Source organism: Protopterus annectens, chromosome 2.part2 (genome assembly GCF_019279795.1).
Source record: "Protopterus annectens isolate FY-2018-M chromosome 2.part2, PAN1.0, whole genome shotgun sequence".
Lineage (NCBI taxonomy): Eukaryota > Metazoa > Chordata > Ceratodontiformes > Protopteridae > Protopterus > Protopterus annectens.
Window position 1 is genome coordinate 59,649,573 of NC_056730.1, and position 21,783 is coordinate 59,671,355.

At 37.0% G+C, this 21,783-nt stretch overlaps 1 protein-coding gene across 1 annotated transcript in view; it reads left to right on the plus strand.

The window, feature by feature from the left end:
- Positions 1–267: 267 nt before the first annotated feature.
- The window catches only part of CD180 (CD180 molecule), a 401,296-nt gene continuing 379,780 nt past the window's right edge, over positions 268–21,783 (plus strand). The window contains exon 1 of the mRNA XM_044063742.1: positions 268–343. The gene's annotated coding sequence lies outside the window, so the exon portion shown is untranslated. The remainder of the gene's footprint in view (positions 344–21,783) is intronic.

A 21,783-nucleotide genomic window follows, 5' to 3' on the forward strand; every position in this document is an offset into this window, starting at 1 on the left:
ATTGATAAAACAGTGTATATCGTATGAAGGTTGCATGGCAAAGGTGAGTTTACTGAAAGTAAGGTAGGAACACTTAGTTTCAGCCCCCCCCCCCCCACCCCCAGTGCCTCACAACCTCTGTATTCATGTCAGGAATGTTGGCAAACCATTAACAGATATCATAACAGCTTCTAATGGGCGGACCTGGGAGGACTTGTAAAAATGAAACCAAAAACTCAAAACTGGAAGTAAGAATGAAAAGTTTAGTTATTTTAATTCAGTGACAGAAGCCCTTTATTCACATCGATTAGTACTGCACTCCTGCATGCGAACACATTTCTCTGAAGCTGTCTGCTCTACTAAGGTAACGTTTTAGCATTGTATCTTTTGTTTAGAGACAATGAATAGACCTGACTGTCTTGTGGTACAGCTTTCCAGTTTAAGAGATGCATGTTATTTTAAATCTTAAAACATATATTTATCGAGCTAAGGCTCAGCATACACAGCAGTACAGAGCATATGAAACTGATAGGTTAATTTTAACTTTCCTGTTAAGATAAAGCCTCACAGTGACTAACTACATAACATTATTTTACCTTCTCTGAGGTAAGTATTTAATAATAGCATTTACTAGTCACATACACTAGGACAAAATATGTTTACCATTTGTATTAGTGGCTAGACCTATGATATACTGTGACCAAGCACATAGTAAAGATTTTAGTACATTCAACAGTCATTTACTCAGAGAAACTGAAACAAGCTCTCATTTGATTAAATGTTATGAGCACTGTTTTTAAAGCAGTCAGTTGATCTTGGAGTCTTATTTGTTTATAGCAATACCTGCATGGAAGGTATTTTGCAGATATGAGTAATGAATATTTTTGATAATACAGCCTCTTTTTTTCCTGTTAGGTTCATAGGTAGCTACTTGGCATGCAGTTCACGAGACCATTAAGGAACCTAGCCCAAATTCATAGTTTCCACAAAGCACTGCCCGGTTAAGTGACTTGTTTCAGGTCATGCAGTAAGTAAATGAAGGTGGGAAGATTCAAACCCTGTAATTTTGGCACAAGATGCCTCTCATTAGCAACTTACAACTGTAGTCCTCTGTGCTAACTTCCATACTAAGTTTATGAAGAATGAAATAATTTCTCTGAATGCATCTATGCATGCATTCATTTAAACCAAATACTATCTGAAGAAAAGTATAACCCTGAAGAGTTTTTTTTTGTTCTAGTAATTTTGGATCCCTCTTTGCATACCTTCCAACTAGCCGTCTTTCCATTTTCACTTATTTTGCTTCTAAGTTAGTATCCCCATTATTAACCCCTGAGAAACAAGAGTATAAAGGATTAGACCAGATGTAAACTTTAGCTCGTAAATCTAAGAGACGACCTCTCTGATGCCCTCTCTGTGGGAGGAATGAAGAGGGCTTGATGAAGTTTCAAGAAGTTTATTCAGTTAAGTAGGTAGATGGATGAAGTATCCTTGCTTTAACCCCATATGAACAAGCACACTCATCCAGTACCTACTCATTAAAATAGGAGCACTCATCCCGGAATAAGTAACAATGGTCAACACTGAAAAGGTGACTAGAAACAACATCAAAAACATTCATTATAGCTTAGAGTGATGACAGTCCATCAGGATGAATTATCAAGCAATAACCTCTAACTAGTACAAAGCAATATAGATATTGTTGAAGCAACATATAAAGTATACATGCATGTATTTTTATATACATATACATATGTGGATGTGTATGTGTAAGTATTTCTCTCTCTCTCTCTCTCTCTCTATATATATATATATATATATATATATATATATATACATATAGATAGATATAGATACAGATATACAATTATAAAGCTTTATTTTGTAATAACGATATCTAAGTTCCTTAGGTGTATTTTTTAGGTTTAGTTTTTATTTCAGTACAAGCAACTGGACAGTGGTTTATTCCATTTGTTAGGTATAACAAACACATGTTTGGGGAAAATGACACTGATTAAATGCAATTGACATTTAGATTGCATTTGTTGGGTATAAGTCATGACATCATGAATTACTTAAAAATGCATTTTATAAGCATACAGGACTACCTTTTTCTTGATATATGTATGGTATTTCCAGTAAAATTCATAGACTTCCATAAAATACATACTGCTTTAGAGAAGAATTTCACTTGATATAATGAAATAAAATGATAACATTGAATGTAATGTACAGTGGATATAAAAAAGTTTACACTTTTCCCACCTTTAATGTGACCTATAACCTGTACAGTTCAGTTGAAAAACAAACAAATCTGTTAGGGAAAAAAATATTAAAAAAAAAAAAAAAAAAAAGTACAATACACTGGTTGCTTAAGTGTGCACACACTTAAACTAATACTTCGTTGTGTGTGAACACCATTAAACTAATACTTTGTTGAAGCACCTTTTGATTTAATTACAACATTCAGTTTTCTTGGGTACACACCCGCCATCAATTAAACGGACTCTGATTAACCCCAAATAAAGTTCACCTGTCCTAGCAGGATTTTCCTGACATTTACTCAGTTGCCTGTTATAGCAAAAGCCATAGTTCACAGAGAACTTACAAAGCATCAAAGGGATCTCATTGTTGAAAGGTATAAGTCAGGAGAAGGATACAAAAAAATTTCCACAGCATTTGCTATACCATGGAACAGTGAAGACTGTCATCAAAAAGTGGTAAAAATATGGAACGAGACAACATTGACATTGCAAAGAACTGGACGTCCCTCCAAAATTAAAGAAAACACAAGACAAAAACTGGTCAGAGAGGCTGCCAAGAGACCTACAGCAACATTGAAGGAGCTGCAGGAATTTCTGGCAAGTACTGGTTGTATACTACATGTGACAACAATCTCCCTTATTCTCCATATGTCTGGACTATTGGGTAGGGTTGCAAGACAAGACAGAAGCCTTTTCCTGCACAGAAAAACGTACAGGCCTGGCTAAACTTTGCAAAACAATACATGAAGTTTCTCAAAAGCATGTGGGAAAATGTGTTATGGTCTGATAGACTCCTACCCAAGAAGACTGAATGTTGTAATTAAATCAAAAGGTGCTTCAACAAAGTATTAGTATAAGGGTGTGCACACTTATGCAACCAGTGTATTGTATGTTTTATATTTTTATTCACCTAACAGATTTGTTTGTTTTTCAATTGAATTATACAGGTTATAGGTCACATTAAAGGCAGGAGAAGTTTTGAAATGATTTATTGTGGACTCATTTTTTTATATCACAAAAAACTGAAATTTTAACAGGGGTGTGTAAACGTTTTATATCCACTATACCTAATGGAAAAATAAATTCAAGTATTAACTGAATAATATTAATAATATTGCTGTATAACTGAAATAAGCCTTCTTCCTGCTCCATGTTAGTCATATAATTTCCCAACGACTGTTCATTTAAATAATCCTCGTGTTATAAAGGAAGAGTGAAGTCTAACTAAAGCAGCTGTCAAGCAGAGTTCATGTAAACATTAATCTCCAATTTAAAGCAGGTATTATAGATTAGTAACAAATGGGCCTGGGGCCCCTGGGTGTGTTGGGAAGCCATTGACTGAGGCAGAGGACTTCTTACCCCTGGAAGGTCTGTTATTCCCCTATATCCCCCTACGTAAAAGGCACTATTGCAATTAGACAGCAACAGCAGTAATCAGTTGTCTATGATCTACGATGTCCTTACAATTGTAGAAAAGCATCACCAACACCAAGAAGGACAACTTGTTGGATAAATAAGAAACACAAATATATGGTGGGAACACAGCTTTTGGAGTGTCTGCTTCATTCAGAAACTTCTAGAAGTACTCCTTCCATCAATTTTTAATGTCCTGTGGACTAATGAGCAGGTTATTGCTGACATTCCAGATGAAAGCTGTCTGACTGTCTTCTTTATCATTCTGTCTTTTCCTTGCAACCTGATAGAGTTTCTTTGTGCCACCTACTCAGTCACATTCCAGAAGCCGGTAGAGTGCCTCTCATGCCTTGTTCTTTGGTCACTGAAATAAAATACCATGTATTCTACAGAGTATAACTTTATAAAGCATACCTAAGCCTCTACCAGTTTTGAAGTAACTCATCCAGTTCCCCCATTTTACATAATAATACTGATATCATACACCTGATCCATGCTTGTCTCTGGTATCTCAATGACTTGCCTACATCACACGAAATTTAACTCTAGTGTAGCTCAGTTATAGCAATTAATTACACTGGATATTAATGTCTAAGAAATGGATAAAACATGCTCACACACACACACACACACACACACACACACACACACACACACACACACACACACTCACACACACACAGATGCGCGTGCATGCGCACACACACACACACACACACACACACACACATACATACACCAACAAGCATACACACATATACAGAAATATGCATGCAAGTGTATTTAGGTGCATGTCAGTGTGTGTGTGTGTGTGTGTGTGTGTGTGTGTGTGTGTGTGTGTGTGTGTGTGTGTGTGTGTGTGTGTGTGTGTGCATGTGTTTATCCATGTCTGTCTGTCCCCTTGTCTGTGTATATGTGAGAGTGGGTTTCTGGGTGGGGGCTTGTGTGTATCATTATATGTTTGCATGGGTTGTCCTATAAGTCAATAAATCCTAAATCCCCATGTGCGGTGTGCATAAGAATAAACTGGTTGAAGAAGACCTCACACTGAACACTGGATCACCATACACGGTGGTAGAATTAACTCCCCATTTTCTTAGGAAGATACCTCTCTTTGAACTGATTGAACTTACCAAACAAATCAAAACAAAAACAAGGAAGCTAAACATCCACCCATGTAGTACTTGTAAAAAGTATGAAATGTATGCTTCACTAAAAGGAATATATCAGAATAAATAAATAAAAGTACAACCACCTATGTAATACTTACAAGAAAAAAGTATGAAATACATGTTCTGCCTAAAATACACTTTAAAAAAAATATTACAAATATTTATTGAAAAGATAATATGAAATCCAAATTTCACAAAACAAATGCAAAGCACAGTAATATACCCAACAAAGAATGTAGTAGGAATTTTAAGAATGACAAGTAAAAACTATTAAATAAAACGAAGATTAACTACATAGTAGTCGTCCAGATAGTAATATGTGATAACCATGCATTTACAAATATATAGCCAAAAATTGATGGAATGTACAAGTAAAACCATACAAGTAACTAATACATGCCAAAGCAAAATGTTTGTGCATAACTGACAGTAAGATGTGCAAATGAAACAACAATGACACCTTGACACCTAGAAGTTAAACGTCACAAGTGTACTGAGAAAATGCTGATATAAATGGCACGAATACTCACTGTGTAGAGCAGAATGCAATTACATAATGGGATACCTGCAACAAACAACCGTCTCTGTCTCTGATGAAGTCCAGTTGTATCTGGATGAAAGCGCTCAACTATCGTTGGTTCATTTAATAGAATAAAAGAGAGCTTTGGTTGGATGTGCCTGGATTTTACAATTTTTCAGCTGGAGACGGTTGTTTGTTGCAAGTAGTTGTTGTAATCCAGGAATTTGTCAATAATGGGATACCTCTCAACTGTCCAGATATTTGTAGAATATCCAGATTTTTGACTCATATTTTTGGTCTGTTCCTCATAAAATTTGTAGTTTTCTAGCAAATCATTGATTGGAGTCACAAAGTAACAACAGACATTTGAATTTCAGTCTTCATATCCTTCAGAAAATGCACATAAAAGCAACTTTCTAATTTTATAAGAGCAATAATTAAAAATTGTCCCTATTTTGGGGGCTTTTGTCCCCTCATTCCATTTGGTTTTGGCCTGATTTCTTGTGCTAAGAGGTTGAGAGGTATGCATAATGGAAAGCAATAGCAGTGGAAATAAATAGTAAACAGAAGCATTATATCATAAAACTGTAAAACATTGCAATTAAACTGGAAACAGTATCACAAAACCCACCTACCACAGTTATGCAGCATTAAATCTACAAAATGTAATAAGCAGATTCCACAAACATAAGTCATACGCATAGAAGCTTTACGTCATAACAGGAATCACAATTCATGAAGTGAATGCAGACATTCCAAAATAAATGCCAACATTAATACCCTGATTGATGTCTTTGAGATGCCCATTTGTTAAATAAAAAAGGAAGATACTTGAAAAAGAGGAATATATCTTAAGACGTCTCACAAATAAAGCCATGTGCAAATCTATGACACAAGAAAATATAACCAATAAAAGCCCATTGCCTGCATGCGCATACACACACACACACACACACACACACACACACACACACACACACACACACACATACACACACACACACACACACACACACACACACACACACACACACACACACACACACACACACACACACACACACACACACACACACACACACACACACACACACACACACACACCAAAGACCATAAGGATGCACTGTGTCAGCAGCCATAGTCCATAAGAGTTAGGAGTGCAAGGCAGAACCATAGACAGAAAAAAATTGTCCCCAATGTAATATTCCAGCCATCATGTCCAGACAACAATGCACATGGCAGTGCTCCTGACATTTACAGCTGCACCATAGCAGGCACATGTATATCTGATGCTCTTAAGGAAAATTGCACTTGATGTCCCCCACTGTTGCCAGTGGTGAGGACTGAGGCTGTTTGATTACTGCTCCAGTGGTGGGTCGTCACAGTCAACATAACAAATCACCCAAGCTATGGATATCACAACATAGGTATTTTGTCAGTGACCATGACATGCACAGTGTGAACAGGGACATGTGATGTAAATGTTTATATCGCAAACAGGACAGCAAAGGGAGGGTGTAAACAAATCTAACATCAGTTGTACTGTGCATTAGAGGATAACGATGATGATGATGATGAAAAGGTGCATGAACAAAACATCCTCATGTAGTCCTTGTAGTGAGGTAGACATCAAGGTGCAGTACTGCAGAAAATCACAGTACTTCATCCAAATGTATATTGTCCAGTCATAATGTACAGTACTTTTGACTCACAGTATGCTTGACAACACCCATGTGCACATATGCCATTATAAGTACACACATTCATGTTAGCACTATAGCCCAAGGTGGTGGGCTACAGCCCTCATGATGCACATTGCACTGTAGAACGCCCTCATACCAATGAACTGGCATAGGGCATCTCTCTATTGTACCTGTGTCTCCACTAAGGTTATGGTGGTAATCCATGGACAACTTCCTCCATAAGACTGTCATCATGGTCCTCTTCAATGACAAGGACCTGTAGCAACTCAAGTAAGCCCACTCTACTTGACTTACAAAGTGCCCTGAGATGGTGGTGTCATCCCCAACATTATTATGGGTGCAGGGTAGTTCTACACTTCATGCACAGACCAACGAGATGATAGAAAAAGTGGTGAAGCACACAGTACCCGAAGGACATAAGTGTCATAATGCTGAGGTCTGATATGCACATAGTGGTCATTGAACTATTCAGAAAGTGGGATAGCTTCATGTGAGTATTAATCAGGTAAACTGTCATACACAGGAGCATTTCTGCAGGTGGGAGGTCTGCCACCTCAAGGAGTTGCTTCACTTCTACGTTAAAGGAGGGGACAGCATCATATATACTTTAAAAGTAGGACCAATTGTTGCACATGTCACCATAAGAACTGGCCAAGGTGGAATAAACAAATATGTGCATTTGCCTCACAGACTGCCAAGTGTAGGGCATTATAAGATACCTGCTGAAAACCTTTTATAATAAATCTGGTGCACAGTGTACAGCCACAGTCTGATGCAATATGTATTTATTTAGTTAGTTAATTACATTTGTTAATCAGGTAGTGTCTGACTGGGCCAGCTAGCCCATTTTCAGTGGAGACCCTGGGAGATGAGCTCTAAGACAAGCAGTTAACAGAACAAACAAAAACATATACATAAATGGCAAAGGTAAAAGTAAGAATTACAAAGTTTGCAGGAATTAAAATATACAATGATGCTAGTTCAATATACAATTAAGTAAACAAAGTGTTTAAATTCATGCAATACAATTTAACAAGAATAGCAACAAGTAGTGTTAGATTATGCTCAACAAGGTATTAAGGTTGAAAGTACAAATATGCAAAATAAATAAGGTATAAAATAAAGCTTGCTTAAATGTAGAAAAGAAAGCTGACCTCTTACAGACTTAGCAGAAATGTAAAAAACAGGATGTATGCATTTCACATTGCCAGTAAGAAAGCTAACCTGCTTCCTTAAAGAATGGACAACAGGAAAACAATCTGTACATGTTTCTATCATATGACACTGTTAAGCAAAGAAGTTTGAATGGACATGCCTTTATCAAGTCAGCAGTTGTGCATGTAGCCCACAAAGATGTTTCCTTAAAAACAATATCAGTATTGTTTCAATACAGGATGAAAACATATTTTTCTGCAAGCACCAGCAAACAGATGTTTTCATACAAAGACCAAAATAGAATACCAATGAGAAAAACAGGATGTAAAAACACTATATAAAAAGACTATAGCAAATGAAATTGTTAGGAGAGGCATTTGTGTAGGAACACACACTTGTTCTGAGGTAATATTGTATCTCTCACATCATCCATGCTGTTTGAGAGGCAAAAGCTGCAACAGTAGTCCATGTGGTTTGTTATAGAAAGTTATTTATTGGTTACTGCTTTTAAAGTGACAGAGTTTGGTGCTGCATTAGTGTACATTCTGCAAGTTTCTGTGGGCAACAGACTGTGAATGCAATTATAACTAGACTTTGATTTCAGTAGAATCCAACCAGAAAGATGTTAGTGTCTTAAGAAGACTTCAGATCCATCACAGTAAGAAGCACCTTAATAATTAATTCTTCAAGTAGAATGAAGTTTAACAAGTATTATTATTATTATTTATTTCAGTAGAATGAGACTGATAGAAGAGAGACTGGAGAAAGTAAAGGTTGGAGTGTATGTACTATACATTGAAACTCCAGCTGTACTCGGTTGCATACCGCCTACTCAGAGGTGATCTATGCCTGACATACAAGGCCATGTCCAACCCAGAATTGATGGACATGCTCCTCCTAAAGAAAACCATATCCCTGCGAGCTACACGCTCTAGGAATCTAAACCTCACCACAACAATAAATAGGACATGCTGGAGGGATAGATTCCTGTCCCAGAGACTTCCCATGCTCTGGAACAAGATTCCAATCTGCATTAGGCAGAGCTCCTCACTAACACTCTTCAAGAGAAACCTTGATGAGTGGATGGGAAACAGAAAGTTTACCCCGGGGATCACTTCAATGGCTCTGCTGGACAGAGGCACAGGGAACTAATCTAAGGGGCGGCAAAAGCCAACATATTCCGACTAGGCTTATAAATGCCTTCGGGCAGATAGCCTAGTACTTACCTATGAACCTATGAGTGTATGTATTGTACTGCAGTAAACAGTAGGTGAAGAGATTAACCTCAATGAATTCAAGCAATGCATCACAGGCAAACTGACTTTTGGTACTCTTGAAGCAGTATATCAAGGGTGTTAGCTTAATATCCTCTATACAGCCACGTTTTGTATAAAGCTGCCTAAAAAACACTGCCCTTGCCAGAAATGTGCCGTTCATTAAACAAATTACACTGGTTGACAGATTTTCACTATTGGCTGCAGTAGTCATCACTCAAAGGCAATGTTCCTCCCCATCATATGCAGCATGTCTCAGTATGGCTGCTCCATTCCTAAGCTTGATGTCATCTAAAGTGATGCCTGCAGTGGTATGGACTGTTCTGCTCCTGGTAGGCTGTCCTGTACAGTGGGTTCTCCTTATCAGATTGAAACATCCTTTTTCCTAGCACTTGTATGTCAGCATCAACATCCTTCCACTATTGCAGCATGTAAGTCTGCAGACGGTGTTGCTTTCTCTTCTCTGACAGCTTGTGCTAATTTGGGTGCTGATTCTTCCCCTGGGTGTGGTGCATGATGGTGACCTGTACACCTAAGGAGTTCCTCACCCTGCTGGGTCTTGATAGTGACAGCCCTGCCTCCATAGATTTGTCTCTTCTTAAGTACAAAGCCACAGTACAGTCAGCCATTGGATTGCATTTCATGATAAAATAGGTATTCTTTAATCTGTAGCATTGGCTTATTACATTGACTCATCATGGTGTTATACACAATCCCTATCTATCTAGAGACATGGCAGCATCACTGCTTCCAGTTTCAAATTCAGCGCCTTCCTTCTCCAGCTTTAAGGGATATGGCAAATCATGGTGGACATATTTTATACATATTTTTACATGGAGGAAATTAGTCATACTTGCTGACTGCACTTCTTATATAACCTAGGTAATACAATCATATTCCACTAGCAGCCTAACAGGTGGAAATTTCAGTATCATTGTTTGACACACTTGGCCACAACTCATTTGGAGAAAGTAATGTGTAACAGTTTCAACTGCAGAGAAATGCCTGTCAAGTACGTGACACTCAATGCATTTTGTTTCGCCCTCCCATAGTGAAAGTATTTGCATGAACTTAGCCAAATTTCCTTGACTTAGATTATTGCCTAATGTAGAGATAAGGATGACAATGTAACTAAAACAAGAACAGTGTGTTTTGTAAATGGTTCTAGCAGTTGCTATAGCTGAAATATAAATTTATGGTGTTCTATTTTCTTCTTAATATTTACCAGCAGTAGACATAAAATTACATAGACTGTCTGTAATTTTTAACAATAGTCACTGCTAATCACAATATCAACCATACGGTGGTGTTTTAGCTGCCACATCTGAGACAGAAACTTCTAATAATTTTGTAAGATATTAGCTAGTTAGGAATCACTGAGTAACTCCTCTTGTACCAGGCCCTTTATCTTCTAATACTTCTTATTTTTTATAGGCATGTTTGTGAAATATGCTCTATGCCTGGCAAAGTACATTAAGCCAGAATAATTTATTTGACACCTAGGAAAAACTGACACATTTGTGCATCAATAATAGTAACACACTGCTGAGTATTCACTGACTATAGGTACAAGTGCCCTGAAGATGAACATGCAAGGTTTTGTTGTGCAATAACAAAAAGAAAAGAAAATCAGGTTGGAGATCATTTATTCAGCATGCAATACAAAACTCTTCTATTACACCACTAGATTTTTTTTCTGAAATTGAATGATGTGATAATTTATATCTAAAAGACTAGGTTGATCTATATTTTATATACAAATATAAAAAAATAAAAAAGACATTAAGGATCCACCCACTTGTCTCGTTGTCTGTGCTAGGTTAAATAAAATATCCAAGGCATGTAAACTTTTAGACACTGTTCCCAAACACTTTGCTGCAAACAAAAGTCCTATTTTGAGGACACTGGTCATTTCTTCAGAAATTACTTTCCATTGTGTGGAAAACAATTCCTATTGGGCAACTGTTGATATTTAATCTCTGTATACTTTCATCTTAAGAATAATTTGAGATCTATATTAAAAATTATTTGACATAAACGTAGCCTCTCAGGCTAGGAACAACCACAAGACATTCTTCAGCTATGTCTGAAACCTCAAAAGCCATACACAAGAATCTGTCAAGCTAATTGTAAATGGAGTCAGCTATACTGAGCCTGAGGATATAGCTAATCTACTGGCCAATAAATTCATTAATTTTACCTTGCTTTCTCCCCTGACACTTCTCAAGAAACGCACAAAACTGTAGCCCCCCCCCCAACTAATACTTCAAACAGGGCCTCAATAAACTCCCCAAGGGCCAAAAACATTTCATCAGTGGGACCTGATAATATCCCAGGATACTTCCTAAATAACATGACCTATAGGGGCCACTAGAAGCACTATTTAACCACAGCCTCTAACTAGGATTTATAACAAGTGAATGGAGGACTGCAGCTGTTATCCCTCTGCACAAGGGTGGGCCATCCATGAACCAGGGTAAATACTGACCTATAATCCTGACTACTTTGATATGTTAGACTATGGAAAGAATAATCATTGACATGAGAAATAATAACATAGGAAACCTTTAGACATTGGATCCAATCCAGTCCCATTTTGTCAAGTGTAGGACAAGCTTTCTCAACTTAGTGGACTACTTTGAGAAGGTAGCAAAAAACTGCACAGGGGCAAAGCAGTGTATACAGCCTACCTTGACCTGGCCAAAGTATTCAAGACAATAATCCACTTTAGCTTTGCGACAAGCTCATGAAATTAGGTATAAACCCCAAAATCATCCAATGGATAGATAGCGGTCTCACAGATAGGACACAAGAAGACAGGATAGGTGATTCTACCTCCATAAAAGGCCAGTCACTAGTGGAGTCCCCCAGGGCTTGGTGCTGGGACTGCTCCTTTTTGGCATCCATTTCTCTGAAGTCCTGGCCAGTATTAAAGGCATCTGGCTGGCCAAGTTCTCAGACTGTTGCAAGCTAAGCACAGTCATAGAATCACCAAATGACACAAACACCCTCCAAGAAAGCCTGACTCAGACTAATAACTGGTGCCACAATCACAGTTTAAAGCTCAAAGCCATAAAATGCATAATGGCTGTGATCAGGGATTTGGGAATTTGTGTAGACAGTCACTAGCCCTTTGACCATCATGTGTCTACTCTAGTAAGGAAATCATTCTGCTTTGCACAATTTGTAATCAGGGGTATGGCATCTAAATCCAGAGATGGCATTGTTGCATTGTAGTTAACCTTCATTCGACCAATCAATGAGTACAATGCCCACTTCAGTATGTGCCTTACAAAGCATATGCAACCACTGGAGCATCCATGGAGGTTTGTCACAAAAAGAATACAGGGTGTAAGCAGAACACCTCAAAACCTTATCTTTCTATTGGTCTCCTAATGACTGCTGAGAGGCAATCCATGCCTGGCTTCCAAAACATCTTCTGAGCTAGCCCTTATGTACCTGTTGCATATCCACAAAACAAATAACATTAGAAACATCCAGTCTAGGGATCTAACTCTCATCTACAGCATAAATAAGAAATGTTGGAGGGACAGGTATGGTCTCAGAGATTAACATGTCTTTGGAACATCCTTTCCATCCAAGTGAAGCAGTCCTCCTCCCTGATATTATTCGAGCCCATCTTGGGTCAATGGATGGGAAATAATATATTTACTCATGGCTTACCACCAATGTCCCTTTTAGAAAGGGGGAGCTTATAAATCTTTGATCACCCATACCTGAGTTATGCATCCAATAAAAGCAGTGGTATGAAAACATATCCAATACATTTGGGAAGCATGGCTTGCTAAAAAGGCCATTTAAGGTTGTTAGCCTAGTAGTTTCCTATTTACCTATGAACCTATATCAATATGGTCTAAAAATGATAACAGATGAAATAGGTGAGGGTCACAGAACTTCATTTTGATTATTTCTTGAAACAAAGAGACAAAGCTTGGAAGGTCTTGACAAAAAAATAAAACAGCTCCCACTTTGTTAGAATATTGACTGCTAAGAAACCCAATAAAACAACTTATCACCAAAAATAAGAAAGCCTGTCACTCAACCAATCAAAACATGCATACTAATAATCCAAAACTGTTTTAGGCCTCCATCAATAAAATATAAAATCCAGGACAAGCTACACAGCCATCACAAAAGACTCATAAACAAATTACAACATAGCCAGCCAATTCAATATCCACTTTATACAGACTGTATAGTCATTAAACAATCAGGTGACTAATCAAGCTGTTGATGTCCCTACTTAATTAAATAACCTCCTTCAATGCTTCTTCTTCCAGTCTGTACCCACCAATGCCATCAAACGTACCTCAAAAAATAAAGCCCACTACAACTGCCTCTGACAGTCTACCTGGTGAATATCTTAAAACAGCAGTTGAGGCTATTTCATATCCAGTTTCAGTTCCGATAAATCAATGCATGTCTCAAAATAAAGTCCCCTCAATATGGAAAAAACTGTACATTATTCCACTGCACAAAGGTGGAATCAATGCACTTCTCTCAAGCTATAGGCCAATTACCATTTTATCACTCCTATCACAAATATGAGAAAAATGTATTCATACTCAGCTTCTCAACAGTTTAATAGATAACCAGCTTAACTGCTTTGCTGAATTTTGTTAATATTGTCAATGCCCATTGAAATGTCGGAAGCCAGCTTTCCACCATTTTCATAGATTTATCAAAAGCTTTTGATACTGTCTCCTACCAGAAACGCTTACATAAACTCTCATCCTTAGGGCTCATTGACTCTTTACTGTAATGGTTTCATAGTTACCTGTCAAACAAACAGAGATCAAGAAGTGAACTGAAAATATGATTTCTCCACCTTCTGGACTGTAACTATTGGTGTTCCACAAGGATCCATAGTAGGCCGCATACTTTTCAATGTATTCATCAATGACCTCTACAGTGCTATAAAAAATGCTACCCTAGTTCAGTACATTGATGACTCACCCCTAATCTTCTCTGCTTAATCTCTCTCTGAACTCAATCCTTCTTATTGATTGAAACATGGCTAAATAATTCACAACTACTAAACTCCAAAAAACTATATTGCAGCTCTTCACCCAAAACACTTCTCTTAACAATACAACAGCATTCATTTTCATCTTTGCCAACAACACCATGATCGCACAATTAAACCACACAAAAGTACTACGTGTAATCATAGATGACCAGTTGATATTCAACCATTGTGTGCCACACATGGTTAAAAAACTCATCATAAACTAGGTATATTATAAAGACTAAACATCTACCTCAGTGCCATAGCCAATAAATGTAAAGCCTCTAATTTCTCACTGCCATCTCTCCTCTGTGCTGCCCTATCATCATTAAACTTCAAGCCTCATGACTGTCCAAGCCTGAGCAGTTATAGTATAATAGCCAAATCTACAGTAAGTTCTAACACTAGAACACACCACGACATAGCCCTCAAATAATTAAATGGAATAAACTACCACATCACCTAACTCTCTTTAAGCTAACTACAATACATAGATTCCCTATAAGCCAGAAACCTGCCTGATCCTGCACAACTTAATACAAGATTACTCCCGCAATAGAATTTTATACTCTAGAGAAAAATCACTAATCACTACAACCAAATCATCTAATACTGCAGGTAACTGTCTATATTCAAATAGTGTAGCTAAACTACGGAACCACATCCCACTACCACTGAAATCTATTCTGAATGCAAATTAATTTAAAACACAACTAAAACTTCACATATCAAATCAATGTATCTGTTCTTGTATATCTCTAGGATAAATGTCACTATTATCTTCAGTTTGACATATTGTCAAACCATTTCTCTTTATTCAGAATCCTGTGCCCTATAACTTGTATTCATCGATACTTGAATAGTTTAGCAAGCATCTCCCAGCCATATATACATTTTTATGACACTGTTCACCCCAACCTCTATATTTATAATCTAACCTTTATTATATATATATATATATATATATATATATATATATATATATATATATATACAGAAATCACAATCCGAGTGGTATCCAAAGAAGAGCGCACTGAACCGATGTATTTTTAGTGCTTTTTTTTCCTTTTTTAAAGGAACTTCTTAAGAAGTTCCATTAATTAAAGAAATTAAATCACTCAAAATGTGTTTTTTTTGAGCTATGAAATAAAATCAGAATTGTCTAGACATAGTGAGGCCTTGCTGAGTCTAATTATGATGGCTGTCAAAAAAATTACTAGAAAATGGAAATCAGAGTCTAAACCAACTTTACTAGAAGTAGTGAAGATAGTAATACAGATAAAATAACTGGAACTCTGATCTTTAGAAAAGGGTAGGAGCAAATTACATAGGAAAAATGGGAACTGTGGGAACAATACATGCAGAGGAGGAATGAGGATTAAAAGAAGGCAGGATTTAAATGAGCTATGTAATAGTTGACTGACAATGACTGGATATGTTAAAAGTGATGTCTAATGTTTGCAGCTACAGTTGTGTCGGCACTGTTTGGCATGTATAATATTTGCAACTGAGATTGTGTCACTATGGTTTATTGTTATTTATATAAATGTAACATGGCCTGTGTCATACATGATAATTTAATTTAAAAAAGATATTTCATGTTTTAAAAAGATTTGGGAGACATAAACTGAAAGGTAAATATTTAATATAGTGATTGAAACTGTAGATTCATTTAAGGACCTGGTTATATGGGTAGATCCAACTTTGAGTTTTTCTAATCATATCAACCAATTGGTTATTGATAGTTATAGAACTGTGGGTTGTATTAAAAAATGTATACAGTCTAAGAAATCAGAACTGATGAAGTCATTGTTTGTTAGTTACATTAGACCCAAACTTGAGTATGGAATAACAATATGGAAACCTTTTAAGAAAAACAAGCATGAGCAACCTGGAAAGAGTACAGCAGAAATACCAAGGGCATCTATGCATGTGAAATTTTAAGTTATTTTGAAAGACAAAAATATTTGAACTTGTACAGTGTGTCTTATATATATCCAAGAGATCTTATTCAAGTATATATGGCATCTACAGACAACTATCTCTAGGAATGGTTGGGGTTATCAAAAAGTACTAGAGAATCATCAGATAACCTATGTAGAAGACTCTATAGGAATGAAAAGTGTACTAATCGGTTCTCTGACAGAGCGGCTGATGCATGGAATAGACTACCAAATTACAGTAAACCAATTACTCGTTTAGATATTTTTTAAGAGCAGCCTGGACACTTATGGGAACACGTGTTTTGGTATATTGGCAGACTAGACGGGCATTAATACCAATGCTTGCAATATTTGTATGTATGTAAGATATTTTTGTGCAGACATGCTACAGCAAAAAAACTGATTATTTTCTTTGTACATCAGCACAGTATCTGTGTGACTTGCATTCATAAATATGCTGCTTCTGACCCAGATCATTTATAGAAAGCATTCTTTGTAGATGTCTTCACTTGCAGCTAAGAGTTTAAAAATCTCCATATTCTGTGACTGGGTAATAAGAAATCTACTGCACCCTAATGTGCCTCTTAAACTTATCACATTCCTGTGGTATTCAGTATGCCAGTAACATTTCTTCTAAATATTGCACATGCTTTAAATAATGCATTCTGCATGCTTTACATATTCAAAGAATTCTGCATATAATTTGATATATTAGAGATTATTATTCAGTGTCTATTTCTTTTACAACTGTCACAGTTTCCATATAAAAGGGTGTTAGCTGTGGCCCATACAATATTATATAAAAAGACTTTTGACATGCGAAAGATGTGCTTTATTTAAATAAAGGTGCTCTGATTTTAAAGGTCTTTGCCATACTATCCACATAAAAAAGTCAAGGAATAGTAGAAACATGGCAGGCATTTCACATATCAAAGTCTTTTTAGATAATACTGTATACTCTACAGTTAACACCCTTTTATGTGGAAATTGTTTGATTTGATATCTAATTAAGCAATACTTCATATTCAGGTATGGGCAATACAAGGCTTACCAACTGATGGTTTGGCTTGGTCATGAGAGTAAAGCTTAAATTTGCAGAAAAAATTGCTGTGGACAAACTTGCATGGCCTCCACTGAGACATACTTTACTGCCATTGTACAATGACTTTACCTATAAAAAAGATAATTACCTTGTTTAAATGATATTGTTTTAACAGTACTTCCATTCTATCCTGTCTCCTCTTGCTGACCTCAGTGGTTGGGAATGGCTTACTTATCATGCTGACAGCTACATGTATATCATATTATGTGCAGCCTTGGAAGTAATGTTATCATTTTTTATGACAGTCACATGTGTGCATGCATGCATCCATCTGCTTGCACTCTCATTTTATATTTTGTTTGTTTTTTTTTCTTCTGAGGCATTACTGTAGTGTATATAAATATAGAATCTTTTGTTACTATTTCATTCTGTTTTACTTTAATTTCTTTATTTAGTGATACTGAAAATATGGAAGATGTTTCTTTTACATTTAGCAGCTACACGTGCAGCAATTTCTTTTGCTTCATTTTTGTTTTGTTTTTTGCAGTGGGATTACTTACCTTAAGCACATGCTCATGAGGAATCAACCATTGCTCACACTCAGAAGAACAAGTTACCTTCTGTTGTGGAATTGCTCTTTTACATAGTGTTCTGACTTATCTGACAGTGCATTAGATTTGTAAATACTACAGTAATGTCTTCAGGCAAGAAGGAATAACCCATTATAATAAATATGAACAAATATGTAAATTTGTAGCCTCAGGACAGACTCAGAGGTAGCTTATTTATGATGTATCAGGTAAAGAGGGCCTTGGTTTAATGTCTGGACAGAAGGACAGTACATTTAGGGTTCTACTGAGTCTATGAAATAATGATGACACCAGCTGCTACACAAGTACCTTATGACATTTTAAATCTCTCTTTCACTCTTATCTCCATTACTCCCTTTGAAATCATATTCCAAGCTCCCAACATTATTTGCTTGAAGAATTATTTCCCAAGATCTTATGTGAACTGTGTCCAGTCCAGCTGTCATTATGTCCTCACATGCCTTCCTATCTGTAGAGTTTCATCCAATGCCTCTCTTCTTATTATCCTATCAGCACTTGTGTCCCTCCTACCACTTATTGCTCATATTGACTCCTTCAGATGGTCTTCCAAATGTCACTCTTTCAAGCACCTTATTGTGGTCCTCCTTATTTGTCCGCTCTGTGCTACCAGCACCTTCTTATTCTGTAATATTACTAAACTAGACACACTTTTCCCATTATGGTCATGCAAACTGTAAGGGCGGCTGCTGGTATCTCATGAATCTATGCCATGCTTCTCAACTATCTAGAATTCAAAAAAAATTCCAGATTTTTGCCTCATTTTTGGTCTCCTCGTCATAAAATTTGTGGTATTCTAGCAAATCTTTAAGGGTTGTAGTGATAAAATAATGCCAGACATGAGGTTTCAGACTTTATATGCTTCAGAAAATGCATGCTAATGCAAACCTGTTGTTCTGTGAACTAAGTTTATCAGAAGAATATTTAAAATCTCTGACTGATTTTGGGTCTTTGCTAACCCCCCATTAGTTTTACTTTTGTCCATGATTCTTGTGCTAAGAGGTTGAGAGGCATGACCTGTGCCCTGTCAGTGCAGCCTAACATCTTATTTGCTGCAGTTATTTCTCTAGTAACCTTTTCAACATAGTTTAAATTTGTGGTTTATATCACTCCTAGGATGTTGTAAATCACTATCTTTTTCATTCCTGTAACTGCGGTGGTGGTGCTGCGGTAGCATTGTCGCCTCACAGTAAGACGTTGTCCTGTTCGATTCTCAGCTAAAGCGTCTTCTGTGTGGAGACATGCGTGAATGGGCATACCTTCGTTGAAGGTTGTGCGTCAGGGCTGGCAACTTGGTACGTAAAAATCTACTGCCAGTCATTAGCGGACCGGAGTTCTGCTGTGGCGACCCCTAACCAGGAAAAGCCAAAAGATACAACATTACCTATCCATGAAGGTGAGCCATGAGTACTTCCATGAAAGTACATCACCCCATTTTTTTTTACTTTATTTAACTCACATCACTGCATCACTCCATTTTTAAAGGTTTTTAATTTGCCATTTATTTGTCTACCTTGATAACTTCAATATGCTCATTTTCAGACCCACTCATACAGCCATAGCCATATTACTAGTTTGGTGCACATTGTAAATAAATTAATCCAAAAGTCTGATCCATACCTGATACTTCAAAGAAATATGCTGAACAGCATATAGGCTACCAAAGAGCACAATGAAACAACAGTCATCGACTTTATGTCTTGAACACAGCCCTTAGCAACCACTCTATTTCTATCTCTTACCCAGTTCCAACCCTTTACACTTGCTCCATGCCTCTCCTCAGTCTCCTTAGCTTAATCAAAAACCTTCTTCTATGGGGCACAACCTCAAAGGTTTTGATGAAATTCAGGTCAACCTCATTTACTGGTTCTCCATATGTTTCCATTACCTTCCATAGAATGGATGTAAAACGCAGTAGCCAGGTACATAGGTGCATCAGTTCCCTACAAAATGACATTACATCTGTGAATTATTAAGAGAAAGGGAATGAAATTATACAGTTTGAACTCAATGAGCAAGGTGGTTTGATAATAGTTTTAACAGAATGATTAGATACTCGACATCCTTAATACGTACTATCTTGGGAGCTTTATCTACAGTGCTAAGCACAGCCCAGGTTTATGACACAAGTTCCTCCTCTGTTGAATTGTAAATCAGAAGTGACTCACCTAACTTTAAAGGGTCTGCTGTGCTCATTATTATTTTCTTAACATAATTGCACCTATTGTTTTCATTACGTTTCCTAACAAATTACTGGTCATGGAGGAATTACATAAGAACCAATGATGGCAGCAGCTTAATCGTGGAGATCTTTGGGAATTTTGCCAAGCAAACTTGTTAGAGAAGAGATGGTCCAGCTGTAGCCCAGTGGAAGTATGTAGCTGATATATGCAGGTAGTTAGCCATTCATTGTTGTAATAGTACTCATAAGCTGAATGCGAGAGACAAGTATGAAGGAAGCAGTACTGGAAAGAATGTCAGAAGGTAAAATTGCATAATATGTAGTAAGCATTCTCATTTTCTACTGGTCTATATTATATGCTCAAAGTTTTAAAACTTTGACACTCATATGATCGACCCTCTATGAGCGAAGTTTTAAAACTTTGAACATATACAAAAAATAAATAAAAACAAAAACAACCTACCTGAATGCTTTGAGCAGGGGGCAAGCCCCCTGCACCCCTCACCCCTCACCCCCCGCTGCTTAAATATACCTACTCCGAGATCGCACTACAGTGAAGTAAAGGAAAATATTCCCTACGGCAATCTTACTTCAGTTTAGTGCGATCTCGGAGTTGGTATATTTAAGTCGTGCGGGGGTGGGGTGCAGGGAGCTTGCCGCCCTAATCAGAGCATTCTGGTAGGTTGTTTTTGTTTTTATTTATTTTTTATTATATGTTTGAGGTTTTAAAACTTCACTCATATAGGGTCGATTATATCAGCGTCGAAGTTTTAAAACTTCGAGCATATAATATAGACCCTTTTCTACATGGGGTTGGGGTGTCATGTTAGCTGCCATCTCTCTCAGTTCAATGCCACTCTCCTACCATCTTCAACAGCCATACCTGACTGTTGTAGGCATACCGCTCAACTGTATAGATTTTCACACAATGTACAGATTTTTACTTCATATTTTTGGTCCAATTTTTAAAAATTGTGGTTTCCTGACAAATTAGAGTCAAATCGTTGAAGACTGAAGTAAGAAAATAATGACATACATTTGAATTTCAGACTTCATACCCTTCAGAAAATCCATGCTAATGCAAAACCTGTTATTCCATTAAATAAGTTTGTAAGAGCAATATTTAAAAATTGTCCCTATTTTGGGCCTTTGTCCCAATTTTACTATTGGTTTTGTCTAGATTACTTGCTCTAAGAGGTTGAGAGGTATGGTTGCAGGTCTTCTTTTACATAATCCATCCATCTCTTTTCCAAATACCCCCATTTCCTCTTGACATTTTCCTGTCTGCCACAAATCGTCTTCACCAGATTGTCTTCTGCTTTGCTGCACATGTGCCTGAAGCACCATAATCTGTTCTCTTTGACCTTCTCTGCAATTGGAGCTACTAGGGTTACTGCTCTGATGTCCTTATTTCTTTGTCTGTCCCACAATTGCACATCCTACCAATTCTTTCAGACACTTCATCTACATCACCTTTAACTTTTTCAACTGCTCTGTTT